The following is an 18409-nucleotide window of genomic DNA, read 5'->3' on the forward strand; positions in this document are numbered from 1 at the left end:
AAAACTAGGAGATAAAAAATGTATATACTTATTTTACTTGTTCAGCTTACGTACTGTGAATAAAAAGTAGTAGTAGTTATGATCCTAGTAGTAGTAGTAATTATCTTAGATGCGATTTTTATAACACTTTGTTTGGATATGAATTACTTTAGTTCTCAAAATTTTTTATAAAATGATTATTTACTATTCCTGGATCGCGGCTATATCTCGGGAACTCTCAATCTGACATCATTGGAATTTTTTTGAACATTATAAAAGTGGCCAAGGGAAAATGCTGGAAATTATTTTTAAGTTCGAAATTTGGCTATTAGAGATAGTTCAATTTTAAATTTTTCCGGAAAATGTCAGCTTAAGTTCCTTTTTTTTAAGATAATTAGGAACCTTGCAATATTTTTATCATTTTGGTAGAGAAGATTCATTGGCATACCAACCTTCATAAAGTAGGGGAATCTAGTGAAAGTGCAATTTTTTAAATGGCTAAACATAGACTTTCACTACGCCCAATGAGTCTGGGCAAAATGATGGAAAATATTTTAAGGTTCCTAATTATGTCAAAAAATGTACAGGGTGTCACAAATTCGAAGGTGACGATTGGAATCTCGGAAACAGTAAGATTTACAGGGTCGGTTAAATGGAGGCAAAGTTGCGCAATTTGGAGCTTAATAAAATGACGTTTGAAAAATCTTAAAATTCTGGATACTTCCGGAGAGAGGATACATTTTCAGTGAATTGGTTTAAAAAAAACTATATCAAATACAGAGTATTTTATAGCTTTAGTTTATATAAAATCAATTTATTTAGTTCTTATGGGAAGTACTAGAAGGAGTTAGCGGACATGCAAGTGCGATACCTCTTTTTAAAGGTCTCAATTAAAAATACTTTTTAAAAATAAGAAAATTCAATATGGCGCCAATAAGAAAAAATAAAGTTCATGATGATCGAAAAAAACGAAATTTCGGATTATTTTTTTTGTGTCATGTTGTTGAGCATAAAAAGTGGCAATGAAAAACTGTTTTCCGATATCTCTTCAAATAAAGTCGGTAGAAGGTAAAAACGACTTTGACAAATTTCGTATTTTTTGGATATCTCCGGAAGTATCCGGAATTTTTAAATTTTTTAAACGTCATTTTATTAAATTTCGCAACTTTGCCTCCATTTAACCGACCCCGTAACTCTTACGATGTCCGAAATCCCAATGGTCACCCTCGAATTTGGGATACCCTGTACCTTAAGCTGACATTTTCTGGAGAAAATCGGAATAGAATTATTGACCTTTGAATTACGCTCCCTGGTGGCAAAATTTGGAATTTAAAAATAATTTCTAGCAATTTTTCTTGCCCACTTTTATGATGTAAAGAAAAATCCAATGATGTCAGATTGACAGTTCCCAAGATATGACCGCGATCCACGCTTAGTGAAACACTCTTTATATATACCTAATTAATAATTTTACAATGAGTTCAAAATTGTTATAACAATTTATATTTCACATATATATAGCTTCAATATTGATAACACCTATATCCAATAAACATCCCCATATTAAAAATGAATCTGGGTTTCATGGCATCATGAGAAATCTCATCAAATGAGACGGCGGTTTGGTAAGCGGGTAAAATTTAATCTGAACCTGATGGCGTATCATAAGCTGATGAAACGCTCGTTAAGTTACGGCGTTGCCGTCTGCTACGCGCCAAGTGAGAGATGATATTGTATCCAAAAAGCGGCTGAAGAGGAATCGATATCAGAATATGTTTAAGGAAGGAATTTAAGAAGGGATACGAAAAGTGTTATGTTGTATCTAAGTATTTATCTAAATTAGAAGTTACTATTAAACCATAGCTTTTAAATTTCTTACTTAACAAGTGCTCTATAATAAAATGAATAGAATTAGGTAGTAAAGACTATAGAACTAATTGTATGCTATATTATAAAAAATAATTTGATCAAAGCCGTACGTTTATGGTATATGAAAAAGTGAGCTTAATGAAAATTGTTCAGTACATCATTCCCCACATTTACCTGCATGTATTTTTTCTGTCATTTCTGGTTTGGTTGCCATGAAGACCAATTTTTTATTTAATAGCTCCTGCGCGTCATTGTGTATTTGGATTCTGCGGGGAAAGCTGATTTTTAACAGTGACTTAAGAGGTATCAATTTCGATTGTTGCTGATTCATTTTCTATTAAAAAAATTTAATTTACTTACACTATGGCTCATCTTAATGAAAAACAACAGATTAAAGTTTTAATAATAAGCGGCTTCGGAAATATGAAAAGATCGCAAGATCAGGTTTGTCAGTTTGAATGAAAATTAATTATTTTCAATGCGCATTTGAATATATGTAATTTATTCAAAAAGGGCAACTTAAAAAACTAATCGAAAGAAAAAAGCTTCGGATATCATGTTTTTAATTCAAAAAATTTTGACACAATAATACAAGGCATTGGCAACGGATTTTAGTGTCTCTCATCATTAAGCGAAAAATTTGTTTAGGAAGGAAAAGTTTCATTGCAAGTTGGTGCATATTTAAACAAAGATGATGAAAGGGCATAACGGGTCCATCAGGAGACCTATATGCACAACTGCCTTAGGCAGCCCACTGTTTCGACAATTCAAACAAAGATGATTTTGATAGAAGTGTAGAATTTTGCGAGATAATAATTACATTCAAGATGAACTTTGTACTGACTCATGCCATGACTAAGTTCTTGGAAGATTCATTAATTCTTTTATATTTATTCTAAAAATAAATTTCTATTTTTTTATATACAGGGAAGATCATAGGAAGCCATTACAGATGCAGCCAGTTCAAGAATTACAACTTAGTAATGCGAGTAAACGTGTCAGATTTTGTAAGTGATTTTTGTGGCAAGTAGAGAACGGTGAAAACTGAAAAAAAAATTACTGAGGAAGCCACGTTTACTTGAAGCGATTCAGTAAATTACCATAATTTACAAATTTTTTTAAATTTTATATTTTATGCTGTTTCGGCGCATTTTGCGCTGGTAAATCGTGAGTGGTTAAATATCAATTATCCAAAACAATGGATTAAATAAGGATCTTAGAAATAACTTTTGTTTTTATAAAAACAAAAATTTCTTTTTAGAATTTCTTTATTAGAATTTGAATAAATTTTGTTTTGAACTACTAATTGTAAACCGGAGTTTTGAATCCTCTATTTTCACAAGATCTAGGTTACTATTATTTTGTCGTGACTCACGTTATCCCACAGTCAATTGACGAATAACTTTGCGTATGTGCACTTCTCTGAATTGCTCTATCAAGCTAGTAGAGTCTTTTGCAAAAATTCTGGTATTTAAAAAATCATACTACGTATTAGATTTTCACTCTATATTTTAAATATTTCAACTGGAATAATAAGTTCGGTTTCATAAGGTAAGGTAAAAGCTAGTAGGTGGTTCCCCACCCCCAGAGTGTTATTCTTATTTATTCTGCGTAGAGGTTTTTTCTAGAAATAAATTGAATTCACTGATATAATGAACCCGCTACACGTATTTAAGTTGCGTCTACTTAAGTTATGATATACCAGCCAGTGTTCTTTTCTATTTCTTCTGCCTTTAAATCTCCCACTATCTTAAGTACGTTTACTATATAAGTACACCAAAAAAAAAAAGTAAATGCATTATTTGTCCTAGAATTAAAGATATTATTTACTAACAATTATTATTCATAATACTATTAAGCAATTTTGTTATCCTTTTTATATGTTTATTTATCAGATATAAATTTGTGCCTACTTTATGACTAGCGTCAAAAATTCGGGGATTAATCTGTAAAAAAATCTGAAGTGCTTAAATTCCGTAGGATAGTCCGAATTTCCAAAGTGCCATACATTATTATCCAAAAAAAGTCTCAACCCACATCTTGCACAACTGCGATTTTAAGGTATAGTAAGGTATAGACATCTCCACCCTATCATGCCTTTACTGTGCAAACTAAACTGAAATTTATCAGTAAATAAAACTTCTACTACGTATCGAATGATGTGCTCTATGTCACTGTGTCACGATGCACTTTTCGAAATAATATTCGAATATACTTTCCTTTTTCCAGATATGGAAAGTTAAGGAGATTTCAAGTTGTCTTTGAAAATATGTGACATAGATAATGGTATTTTCTCTAATATGCTGATGTATCGATCTTGATTAGGCTAGTTCATCGCGCCTTTTAGATATTGTACCTGAAATAGGCTAATTATGGCTGAGTTAAAATAATACTGATCAAAATATTCTTAAAGAATACTTCAATCTTTTTTAGATTTAACTCGCCTTTTGAGAATTTTAATTTAATTTAAAAAACAATAAACAGTGAATTATTCTTTAACTTTTGTAGGTATTAATAAGGAATAAGTAGTTGTTCTGTACTTTTTGTGTTATCAAAATTATAATTAATGTTTTTCTTATATAAGTTTTTTAATGAATTTTCACAACGGATTTAAAAATGTATATGCAAAAAACGGTTAAGATATTCAAATATTGATTTAAAAAAATGATGCCCTACAGTGTTCCTTACAATGAACGTTTAAGATCTCTTCCGGAGACCTTTATTGAGTAAGATGAGTTAACCCTCAGAATAACATTATAAGAAATTAATAAAAAAGGCATAATATATACCATAACAAACTGTGTATATATTTATAAATGCTCTATGCATTATTAAGAGAAAAATGCTTGTAGATTATTTCTTGTACAGACAATCTATATGGATATGTTATAACATCTCATAATCTACAATCACTTCCAATGTGTTGATTCGAGAATTTCTTGAGCTAATGAGCCTAATCTTTAATTAAACTCAGCATATTTCCTTCACTAGTACTTACTACTAACTATTCCTTGGTTCTTATCATAACAGTACAAGTCTAAAGTTTTTTATTTATTTATTTATTGTTTATTAATGCTTACAGTGCCAAAGAAAAACACTTACATGGGTCAATATTCAAGAAATTAAATTTAAGAATAAAACAATAAAATACAAGGACATTGCAGTAACAGATATACACAGACTAATGCTAAAGCAATTAATATAGTAATTGACAATTACATTTTTTAAAAGTATAAACTCAATAAAAATTAGGTACAATAAATGTAACAATAATTAATAAAATAGTTTTTAAATTATAATGGGATACAACAGTTAAAATTCGTGTTTTAAAAACTCGTCTAGGCTGTAGAACGCTTTACTGACTAAAAGAGTCTTAATGTGTCTTTTAAATAACTCAAAAGGTAGATCTCTCATAGCTTCAGGCATCCGATTATAGAACCGCACTGCCAGACCCCTAGGACCATCTCTGCCTCTCTCTAAGCGCTGGTAAGTCGGAACAAGATCTTGTTTGTTTCTGTTATTATGAGAATATACCTGTTCATGAGTCTGGTATTGGAAAGTATGGTTTTTAATATATAGGAGACTTTCAAAGATAAAGACCGAAGGAAGAATCAAAATCCCTAGGGCAATAAAAGCAGGCCTGCAGTCATCCTGATAAGCAAGACCCGCCACAATCCTAACTGCTTTACGTTGCAAGGAGAACACCCTAGAAGCCCCCGGACTGTGTCCCGACACAACAATCGCATATGTAAGGTGGCAGTGACATAAGAAATAGGAAGCCTGCTTAAGTGATTGGGGTTTGCCAGACTTCTTAACAAGAATATATTGCTTCCCAATTTCGCGATGCAAGAATCAGCATGAGCATTCCATATAACCTCTGGCTCTAGGTGGACGATAAGAAATTTAACATTTTTACCAGTGCCCTCCGTAACCCTTACACGACAAGAAAAGGTAATTTCCTGAGTTTTGGCGGAATTTAGAAAAAGTTTGTTGCATGAGAACCATTGCTCAGCCCTCGACAATGCCTCCCTCCTCATACCCTATGCCTCTGCGCTACTTCCAGCAGAGCAGACAATTGTGGTATCATCAGCGAAAAAGACAAAGTGCAATTCAGGGGCGGTCTAGTTGATATAAATCAGAAACAGAATTCTTAAAATCCTGACTGTATAAAAATACAGTTGTGCCGTCACAATAGAAAAGAGTGGATTTATCTCAAGAAATGTATTATTATAAAGTATGAAATACGCATGAGTTCCATAGGATGTACAAACTTGGCAAATATCAGAGGTATTACTATAATTTACAGTCCATTGCTATAAGAAGTCCAGAATACTAGTCTAAATCCATGAAGTCTCTCCAACTTATTTAATACAATCTCAAAATTGATAAGTCAAAGCAGAACGTATAAATAAAAATAAAGCATAATAAAATGTCATATTATAATTTTGATAATGCAGCTATTTGAATAACTTAAGAATTTCATAAAATTGACCCTTTTATCTAATGCAATTTTGAAACTCTTTAAAACCTTATATTAGCTAAAAAGCCATTAAAAGTAAAAAGCAATTTATACCTCCTCCTATATCGAAAATATTACGTCCCGTTATCGCAGCTCATCCCCTTCAAAACTTATCTTCAGTGTTTAATATTAAAACGAGATTTTAATCTACGCGCCTAATACGTTAATAAGTTTTTTGGTCGAGAGGACTGCAATATACCCGACAATGTCCTAGACGCGTGGCGGACACGCGACCGAAGAAGATTATTGCACATTAGGCGCTCAGCGCGATATTTTTTAACAGTATACCCTAGCCCTAATGTCAATCCAATTACTCACTGGTTCGGAAAAATCTGGAAATTTTAAATGTATTAATAAAAGTTAGAGTTTAAACCATATTGCTTAAGCACGTGTCAGCTATATAAGCGTAAGTTATTTAGTATAATAATAAAGGGTAAACCATATTTATTTGCCCAAGAAGAAAAGATACGTTACATAGTGAAAAAGATAATAGGAATTGTGAATTAGACAAATAAAGAACATTCCACGATTATAAAGAACTGATATACCAAATTATCACAGAGATAAATCGGTGCAAAATGACCCTATAACCTTAAAATCTAAAAGACCTAAAAGGATGTACTAAAGACGATATTTTAGTTTATTCTCATTCAGGAACAGGAACAGGGTGGTATTTACCTTTACTCATTAAAACATAATAAATACTATAGATTAAGTAGAGGTCTGGGGCGATGAGAAAAACTCTGGGGGGAGAAAAGTTGCAGGAGACGTTTTATGTTGACACGTATTTCAGAAAAAAGCAGAAGTGAAATTTGATATGGTACTATTTACATAAGTATTCAGAAAATCAATTAAATAACTGTATTAAGATACACTTAATTTACTAATGAAATAGAACATTCAACATGGGAATAAAACTAAGTCACTTAAATAAAAGTACAAAGCAACAAATATACTATATAATATCAACATTCCGCTCATTCAACAATAGCAATATCACTGTTTTTATGAAAAGGTCATAGGACAACTCCCTAACACCATCGGGCAAGTGATTCCGCATTTGAATAGCAACTAAAAGTTTTTTAAAAGAACTGAGAAGATGGCCTTCTAGTGCTTAAAATTATATAGAGTTCTTTCATTTCAAAACGATCCACTTCTTGAAAAAAACATCAATTTAGATATACAGGGAGGCGTTTAATTTTATATTTGACAAATTTCTGTCAATCACCTTCTCACCCCCAGCTAAACTCACTAGGATATGTCAAATAGGAATTCCCATCGTATGACACATTATTGTAAGCAGCATTAAAATTTCTGTTCAACAGTGCCGAAAAAAATTAAATCGGTTGACGTACTAGCGCATAATGACCAAAAATTTTTGGGAATAATGGATAATATACCGGGTGGTGCATCGCCGGGCGGAGTAGAATGTAATAAAATTTCCCACTATCAACTTAGTAACGTTAGAAATGAATTTTATGATCGGTTAGTATATTGTTTAGCTGTTAATGAGGGGGTTGTTTGAACATTTGATTAATTGATGTTTTTATGTAATTCGAATATAAATAAATAATAATAAATCGATAATAATAATTGTTATTGGTTTAACTTCATCGTTATATTAAATAAAAGTTTAGATAAAAAAGTAAAGTTAACGTGTCATACTTTGAATGTATGGTTGTGAGATTGATAAAACGAAAAAAAAAACATTCCTGGTATTCGGCTGTACGTCAGATTTGACAAAGCCTTATAACAAATTGTTTGCTGGTGGCTGGTGTCTGGTTTTACCTGAATCGAAAATTTGCTAATTTTGCAATTACATTTACTTGCCTTATTTGATTCTTACCTGATTTTTTCTTTATTTAGTTCTATGTTCATTTTATAGAAGCGTGCAACTCTATATCTGTATGAGCCTAATTTAACGGATTCATGTAGTCTTTATTTTATAAAGGAAAATGTGCTGACTCTCCCTTCAATTTTTATTCTTGAGATTGTTTGCTTAATGTATAAGAAATATTACTCTATAATTAATTTGTTATCTTAAATAATACCAGGTCATTTTTTTACATAAATTTACCAATACCTACTTATAGTTTGACACAAAATTATTACGCAAGGATAATAATGATAAAATATAAATTTTTTACAGGAGCAAAAAAAAATTTAATCATCTTCCCCAGTTATTACGCAAGATTCAAACATAAACGTTTTCGACAGCAGGTAAAAACAATGCTACTTCATAATGCATTTTATAGCTTGAAGGAATACTTCACAGAGCATTTTTGAACTTGAATGAAAAGCGTAAACAAGAATTTTGATTGACGACCTTTATGCACTTCAATATGAGCTTGCGGCTCACCTTTTTGGCCGTAATAGCCTTAATGGCAGCCCTGTTGACCGAGCAGATTGATACGACGTATTGCGGTGTCCGCAATTTAGATTTTTATGTCCGTATTTAAATATAGCGAAGACTTCAGTCTGGAAGACAATAGCGTGCTTCCCCAGCTAGTATTCCCTGCTGTTATAAGGGGCCACATCACAAAACCCTGCAGCACCTCTATTGTTTATTCTTGAATCGTCTTTTTACCAAATGATTCCCCTGCTTAGCAATGTAGGCCCATTGGTGTCCTACCACTCCTCTCTGTCTTCGATATAATTATCCTATACTAGGCAAGGACTTACGATACAAAGACGAATAGAGGTTTTTTCCTGTAAGTCATTTAGTATTTTTATTTCTTTAAAGCCAATATCTTTAATTTTCTAACAATAAATTGGTAGATGAATTACAAAATAAAAATAAAAACATATAGTAAAAGTCTTAAAAAGAGGTGCTATTTTGTGTACTATACGTGTTTCGCTTTCCTTTGGGCATCATTACTATGGGCATCATATCTCCAAGATGGCCGACGTGAGTAGTTGTTGTAAATGTCGTCGTGGGTTTTCATCAAACTCTAGTTCAGTTGAGTGTAGTTTGTGTAATTCTTGGTTCCATAGGGGCTGTACGGGTTTTTCGGTTTCCAGTTTTAATAAAGTTGTCGCACAAGCTAGGAAGACTGGTTCACACAATTGGTGTTGTGAAAAATGTGACGCCGTTCAGGTTAGGTGCCGTGCATCGTTGGCGCCATCCGATCTGTTGAGTGACCCGGATCAGGTTCAAGATCAGCAGGCATCTTTGTCGGGTCGAGTAATGTCTGGTCATCAGTCCGACTTGTTAGCATAGCATGCATATGGAAGCCGATGTTGCTGGTAATAGTCAAGATATTATAAACTTATTTGCTAGGTATTTTAAAACTACATACAGGCAACCTGTCCGCAAGGCTCCTGACTATAAATTTGATTACAGTCTGGATTTAAATCGCATCTCTTTTTCTTTATTGGACATATTTGATGAAATCTTACGCCTTCCTAACAAACATTCTTTTGGCCCTGATGGTATCCCATCTGTTTTTCTTAAAAACTGTGTGTGCACTCTGACTTTCTGAACTTTTCAATCTTTGCTTGACATCAGGCAAATTTCCTGATTATTGGAAGGTAAGCTTTTTAACACCAATTCATAAAACTGGCGATAGAACTGATATTTGTAACTATAGAGGTGTGTGTATTCAGTCTGTAGTTCCTAAGCTGTTTGACAGGTTGTTTTCTGTGCGATTTTCGTGGCACTGTAGGCGATTGCTTAGTGATCATCAGCATGGTTTTTGTCAGGGTAGATCTACGGTGACTAACCTGTTGACTTACCAATATGATTGGTGCATTTGAGAGGTCTGTACAGGTCGATAGTGTATACACAGACTTCTCGAAGGCCTTTGATAGGGTTGGTCATGAACATCTGGTTCAGAAGTTTGGGGCTACGGGCCTTGGTAGGACTTTGGGCGAATTTTGTCACAGTTTTTTGACTGGTCGCACACAGTTGGTCAGGATAAGTAATTATATTTCTAATGGTATTGAAGTATCTTTAGGCGTGCCTCAAGGTGCGCATATTGGACCGGTCTTTTTTAACTTGTTCATAAAAGATTTGAGTGATGTAATTGTTCATTCAAAACATCTTGCTTTTGCTGATGATTTTAAACTGTATAAAGCCATTGAGTCATATCTTGATGCTGAGCTACTTCAATCGGATTTAAATAGTGTTGCTGAGTGGTGTAATAGCAATAGTCTGGAACTGAATGTAAATAAGTGTGTATGTATTTCGTTTGGTCGTTCTAATAAAATTATTAATTATCAATACACAATCAACAATAACGAACTCAAGTCAGTTGATACAGTTAAAGATTTAGGTGTTCTTTTTGATACCAATCTAACTTTTTTGCCGCACATTTTGGATATTATTAACAGGAGTATGTGTAGTCTTGGTTTTATCACGAGAAATAGTGTACATCTCTTTCACCTTATTGTTTCAAATTACTTTATTACTCTTTAGTACGTTCCATGCTTGAGTATGCGTCTGTAATTTGGTCCCCTTATTATGATTCTCATATTGAACGCCTTGAGGCTGCACAAAGAAGATTCTTAAGATCCCTTGCTTATAGAGCTGAAGTTAATATTTTTCGTAATTATTGCTATCAGTGTCCAATTTAATATCACTAATCTTGAAGTCAGACGGCATTATTCTGATGCTTTAACGTTTTATAAGATTTTAAATGGTTTATATCATTATCCTTTTAACACCTGTCAAAGAAGGATCAACTCTTCTATGTTTCGTTTACCCTTTCATTCGGCCAACTATGGGTTTTTTTCTCCACTGACTACGACCTTGCGTTTCTTTAATGAAAATAGTTTGGATCCATTTTCCGGCGGCTTACGGTCATTCAAATCAAAAATAAATAATATTACACTTTAACCTACGTTCATTGGATAGTGTTAAGTTTTTAGTCCTGTTGATGATTGTTTTTTCAGAGGTTTTATCTTGGTATATATATATATTTTTTTGTAATTCTAGTATTGTATTTATATTATTATATTGTCTAGTATTTTGTATTATCTATTTTGTTTTTGTAAACTGGCTCTGCCGTATATTGAAATAAATAAATAAATAAATAAATAAATAAATTACATCTTAAAATATAAGAAAAACCACAAACGTACAGATAATGAATTTCAACTACTATTAGAACTCAACTTCTAATTAAAAGCATTGTTTTAGGCCTAAAGCAAACTAAAAACTCGAATAATAAAAAAAATACTTCAAAAATAAATGATATATCTGCAGAACAAATACGCAGTAAAATATGAGGAGTTTGTTACAACAGTGAGTTAAAAAAATAAAATTTAAATAATAAGAACAAGGCAACATCATTCATAAACAATCTTGTATAATGGCAGTAAGAGTAATAAAGAACCAAATTGACCATGCCCTAATTAATGCAAGATACGAAAGCAATATAATCGATATAAGAAATCTCAGAGATGTAGATCCAGATAGTGACCATTTTTTGGTTAGTCCTAGCAAAGAATATCTAGCCAATAGAAAAGAAACAAGAATACCAGCGGAGTCTAACAGCACACCTTGAGTTAACATCCAGACAGAAGGATGTCGAGAAAACATGGTAGAACATTGGGAGGTCAGTAATTGCAAGTACGAAATGATAGTGGGAAAGAAAAGGGCTAAAAGGGAGGAACTCTTGGTTCGACAAGGAGTGTGAAGAGAACATAAGAGCAAAAAACATGTCTCGATTGAAGATTGGACAAAACCCAAATGAACCCAATAGAGAGAAATACAGACAAATAAGAACAACAGCACAGAGAACATTATAGAGTAAAGAAAGGAGCACACAAATAAAAAATTTTAGAAGACCTGGTAGCAAGTCGAATAAATAACTAAATTAGGGTATTTTTTCAAGAAATGAGAAGCCTTAAAGGAGGCTTCAAATCGAGAAGTGACACGTTTTTTAAAACAGATAACGGAATATTGGTGACAACTAATAGCAAGGTGATGGATGTGTAGAGAAGTGACCTCGACTAAACGCAGAGTAAGACCAAGAGAGAGATACGGTCTTCTACTATATCGCAGATCCACTCACCGAAGAGCCAACTCTTAAAGAGGTAACGAATGCGATTAGCAGGCTAAAAAATAATAAAGCACCGGGTGACACAATATCAGCAGTGTCTTAAATATGGAGGAGAAGATTTTCTTACATACCTTTTAACTCCAAATTTAGAAGGAGCTTTTTACCAAGTAAAAAAAGTGTCATCGTGCCTCTATCGCTTTAACTATCGAGGAATATTATTAATAAATACTGTCTATAATGTTTGGTCTATAGTATTACACGAAAAACTAACTTCCTACAGAGAGCATCATTTAGGTGTCTACCGATGTGGGTACAGAAAAAGCGATTAACTGTAGGTCTTTACAATCCGTGAAATAATAGTGCAATGCTATGGTCGAACTAGGAATTCCGAGTAAACTTGTCAGGTTAACAAAAATCAGCATAAAAACTCCCTTAATGTAGTACGGGTCGGAGGAAAGCTTTCAACCTTTTTTAGTATAAATAATGGTCTAAAATAAGAAAAGCCCATAATCTCCACTCTATTTTAATATATCTTTAGAGAACGTAGTAAAGGAGACAAAAACGAAGAATCTTTAAGTCAAAAATTGAAGACCCCAGCTTATATTAGCCTCTGCAGATAACATAGATATTGTTGAACACTCAACTGTTAAAGAAGAATTACTAAAAATTGAATCTACAGCAGAAAACATAGACCTAAAAATAAATGAGAAAACCAAGTATATAACCAGATCAAGAACTAAACGTAGGGATCGGATAAGACAGAATATGACATGCCAATCACGCCTATTTCGTATTACAGAAAATAGTAAAATCCAAAAATATATCTTGGACGACTAAAATAAGAATATGCCGCTCCATTGTAAGACAGAGTATAACTTACGCCTGTAAGAGCTAGCTGCACCATGACAAAAAAGAACAAGAACAGACTGAGAATTGCAGAGAGTAAAAAATCCTACAAAGTGTTTAGGGACCTATACCGCATGAAACTATATAATAGTACCGTAGTAGAAAAAACAGGGAACTAGAAGAACTATATGGCCAACCGGATAATGTAAAAAACTTAAAGCCGAAAATTAAAACCGAAACACGAGATCAGCTAGTCATGTCAAAAGACAAGATGATGCAAGAGTTGATAAATTATTATAAGAGTAGGCTCCCGTTAGAAGAGTATTAGGAAGACTTTGACTACGGTACAGGGATGACATAGCATGAGATCTTAGAACTCTGAATATCGCGGAAGGTGAAGATCTAATGATGGACAGAGTCCAGTAGAGGGAAATTTGTCAGACCCACCCTGGGTTGTAAGATCTACAAAGAGAGAGAGAGAGTCGGGGGTCCAATCTCATCATTAGATCTAATATTATATTGTTAGGCCAGTAAGCTACACTGAGCATACCGCAGGATATTAATTAAGGTAATAAGTTTAGAATATTGAATGTGTTGATACTCAAAGTTTGAAGGGAGTTCATGCTCTTTTCGGCTTTAGTAATTTTTATATTTTCCAATAAATTAGGCTAAATACGTTTAGGAGATTCGTGTATCATTTCAACATTATCCGGTATATTGGTGGAATGTTGAAAGGACAACAAATGATTTGTCAAAGCAGACATTGCATCTATCATATCAGACTTTTTAAATTTATTACAGGAAGTGTATGTATGTATGTACTCCTGAACTTTTGTAGAGATTTTCCTAGCATGATTATCCAATATAAATTGAGTTGCAATCTTCACAACTTATCGAGTAAGCTTCTGATTATGAAAAAAGGTAAATCAGATGTGTTTATAAAGCATTCGAAGTAAATAAAAATGATGATCTGATGATACCCTAATACAGGGCGAAACCCATTTTAAATTTTTCTTTAAATATTAGGATTTTTTTATGTTATTGTGTTATTAGCACTTGTTTGTTGCCAGTTGTTGATAAAGTTGAGATTTTCGTCTTCATGTCTTGGGAAATTTTCATCTATTTTTTGGGTTTAGTGGGTTAATTTTTTAAATAATATTTGTTGCTATTATTAACTACCTCGTGTGTTAAAGCACTCTGCGTAGTTCTATATGTAGTACGGCAAATTTTTGATATTCTAAGCTTTTTACTTTTAGTCATGCTTAGTTTGATGTAGTTCTATCTCTTAAATACGTGATGTAGGTAAAACTATACGAGTAAAAAGAATTTTAAGTGACAAATCCAGTAATTTAAAATCACTTTCAAATCAACAACCTTTATAAAACTCGTCGCCAATTCTAAAAGCCCGGATGTTGTGACAAGGATTTAAACGCTTTATGCGAATTAATAATAAAGTAATTGTCATCACCTAACTAACGTGTATATCCGAGCCACTCGACCCTGCCGGTGTATTCGGTCGCTCCATTATAAATTTAAGGACCCAGCAATTAACTGCAATATAATACCGAAAACAACAAGTGGGTGCTTGTTATGCTCATTCGTATATTGCAGCGAATGCTGCATTGCATTCCCATTTGATTTCGAATTCATTGAATGGACTTCTGGCTTTTTGTGTTTGTTTTGTTAAACGAGGTGGAAGTTTTACAGTCGTTTAGGGTTTGGTTTAACGCGCACACAACGCCTTTATTTTTTTGTTTAAATAAATTATTTACCAAGGTTTTTTTTAAATTATGATATCTGAGTCCGAATTTAATTTAAGAAGAGTTAAATCACTGTATTATGCAAAATTTTATATGTTCACATATATATTCTGCAAATCTAAAAAATAACAAAAATATGCAGAAACCTGCGAAATTAGAGCTGCAACCTCTTAACAAAGCCTGGCTTAAGGCTATACTTACTTAACCTTAACAAAAGTTGTAAACCTACAAATGATTGAAAAATATAACAAATTATTCAAATAAAGGAGAATATTACTAATAAAATACAATAAAAATAATTAATTAGGCAATGAAATATGTAAAAACTGCAAAAAAAACCTTTCAGTAACCCTCCTGAAGTAAAACTGCCCTACTATATAGCTCTTTATTTGCCTTTGTATATTGTATATATGTATATGTATAGAAAACTGTAAACTTTATGTTTAAGCATTAGGTTACTCTTTAGTTAAAAAATACAGAAAACTCCGCCTATTATAGCCTTCTTAAATCTTGCCGAGGCATTTTTCATTTTTTTTTTAAATATTATTAATGAGTTTTGAAATGTTTTAGCGTCCCTTTTCTGGATTTATACTATATACTTTAGAAATTACATTTTCTAGCTTACTATTAAATAATTAAGTGCCTTAAAAAAATTATGAATAAGGATTAATCACAAATTCTCCGATAAATCAATTTATCAGAGAATTAATCAAAAAAGATTTATTGAACATTATCAATGATCGTCTTTAAAAGTAATGCAACTGAGTTTATTGCGAAATAGTTTAAATTAATATATACCCCATTTACTCAAGGGAAGACTACAACTTGTCAAACGATAACGAAGGCATTCAATGTCAATACAGATAAAACTGAAGACGAAACTAGAACAAATATAGTTCCTCGCGAGCTTTGTTAAATTTTATAATTTTTTTCATTCGAAAATTGTCGTTTCCCGAATAGATCAAAAGCACAAATATTTGCCATAAATTACTTTAATCTAGAAACAGGAGCAATTGAAACACCAACTGAAAAAGTGCATTGACAGAAGTATATTACAGACTCAATCGACATCTTTAAGTAAAAGATTTTACAGCAAAATCCAGAAATAGTACACAAAGTGGCAGGTAAAAAAGAAAAAGTAAAAAACATATACTTTCGAAAGAAACTTTAGATCTTATCTAGAAACGCAAAATAGTAGACTCACACATGATAAGAAGTACTGCATTGGTAGTGTTACTTTTCAAAATCGGCGACAAAACAATACTCATACATCAAAGTAATTACAAACTATTTTACTAGTTACATGTTGCGCAATATAAATGACTAGTTGCCCTGTCATGTATTAAAGACATTTTCGAAGCCCTCGCCTCAAGACTATAATGTTGCGCAGCAAATGATAATTTTGCTATGCCTTAAAAATTGCGATATTTTTTAATTTTCTGTTTCCTCCTCGGACTAAAATTCACCGATCCACAAATATGATTAAAAATATATATGATAAAAAATTTTTTGGGTTGCATTTTAGGACTGTATAAACAAAATTAAACTCGGCAGAGGAGTCAGACAGGGCGAATCAAAGTATTCGTTTAAAAGAATCCATCTCAACAAAATTTTTTACGCATGCGTTAGAGCATAAGTTTAAGAAAATTGATTGGGATATCAAAAGAGTACAGATAATTAGAGATTCTTGAGCCACCTTCGTTTCGCGGACAATAGCGTTCTGTTCGTATAAAATCGGCAGAATATGCAGGAAACGTGTGAGGATGAAGTGTTAAAAAAAATTAATCACAGAAATATTTACCAGAACAGAGGAATGATAACAATGGAACAATGAACTAACAATGGAATGATCAAAAGGTATTTTAAGCAGACCTATTTCGAATGATATCATTGGCATAGTCAACAACAACAGGCTTAGAGGTGTCTTTTATCCATATCTCCCAAACACTCTCAAAGCAGGAATCTTTGATCAGTATGTTCTCAAAACTTTAACATACAGCACAAAAACATAGGCGATTAATGACATTATTTACACATTACAAACTGCACAATGAGCAATGGAAAGAAGAATGATAAGTGTAACTGTCCTAGACCGAATAAACAACAAAAACATTCAGATAAAGTGACGGATGTCATAGAATGCTTATGTAAATTTCGATGGAGTTGGGCAGGCTATATAGCTTAGATTGCTTAGATGGAGAAGGCGAGCAAGCACCAGACCGAGAAGAGTGGTAATGATTAGGGAAGGAATATTCTTGACGATGGACGATTAGCTGACATTGATGATAACTTTAACCCAGATGCGAAAGTTCCGACCTGAAAGATTCTCCGTCGGGTCCCTATCGCTGTTAGGTACCAGAGCATTCCATATTTTAGTATGCATTATGTACAAGAATTATCATTATTGTATCTACGTTTGCATAGACCGCGTGATTATATTTCGATTTTTTGTGTGCTATTTACCATTTTACTATTAGTTAGTTAGATTGACTGCGTTTAAGTGTAAAGTTTAAATAGTTTTATACTATCATACGCATTACATTAATTTAGGTTATGGTTATTCAATTTAAATAAAATTGATAGTCACTATCCATGCGGTCTATCTACAGCAGTTCTTTCTAAACCGGCTTTACGTTTTTACCAAACATTCGCATCTGGGACAAAGTAATTTGTGTGATATTATTTGAAGATTATATATAATATTGATATGTCTTTGAGTGGCAAAAAGAATTTGGTGAAAGCAAGCAAAAATCTGTCATTTAAATAGCAATATCGATATTGGATAATAGAAAATCATTAATGTATGATATCCAGTGTCCTAACGAAATAAATGTATATACAATAATGCGTAAATAAAGGTAATATTTTTTATCAATTTAAATTAATTCCGGCAATAGTGATTTTATTTCTTAATTTATGAGACCAATGCTCCCTTGACGAAAAATATTAAAAATATATAACTGTTATTCAAATAAGATGGTTCCCCGGCATACTAAGCTACTCTATTCTATTAATTTACCATAAATTTGATGTCAAATCAAAACTTTTTTTTGTTACTTCAAATTTTGTTGACAGGCCAAATAATCTGAACCTAAAAAATATTAATTCCAGGCTTGGCTAAAGATCTACAAAGAGAGCTTATTGATCGCTTTGTACATTATCAAGCTCAAAATAGGACTCTTTTAATTGAATCAATTTAACACAATGTTATTTGTTTATAACGAATTGCAATTTCTTCCATAACTGCTAGTTAGTTAGTGAGTATAGTACATGAAATACCTTTAGAGTTCAAGTACTTCCATATAAAATTAAAAAGTTTGTCAGATCGTGGAATTTACAAGTATTGGTTCTTTCTCAGCTTTGACTGTGCTAATAATGAAAGCATATGGAGTATGCAACCAACAATAGTTCTTCATCGATTTATCATTTTA

At 32.5% G+C, this 18409-nt stretch overlaps 1 protein-coding gene across 3 annotated transcripts in view; it reads right to left on the bottom strand.

The window, feature by feature from the left end:
* Positions 1-18409, bottom strand: part of LOC126735344 (paired box protein Pax-6-like) — a 116225-nt gene that overhangs the window by 54375 nt on the left and 43441 nt on the right. The window lies entirely within an intron of this gene.

The sequence above is a fragment of the Anthonomus grandis genome, chromosome 4 (genome assembly GCF_022605725.1).
Source record: "Anthonomus grandis grandis chromosome 4, icAntGran1.3, whole genome shotgun sequence".
NCBI classification, from domain to species: Eukaryota; Metazoa; Arthropoda; class Insecta; order Coleoptera; family Curculionidae; genus Anthonomus; species Anthonomus grandis.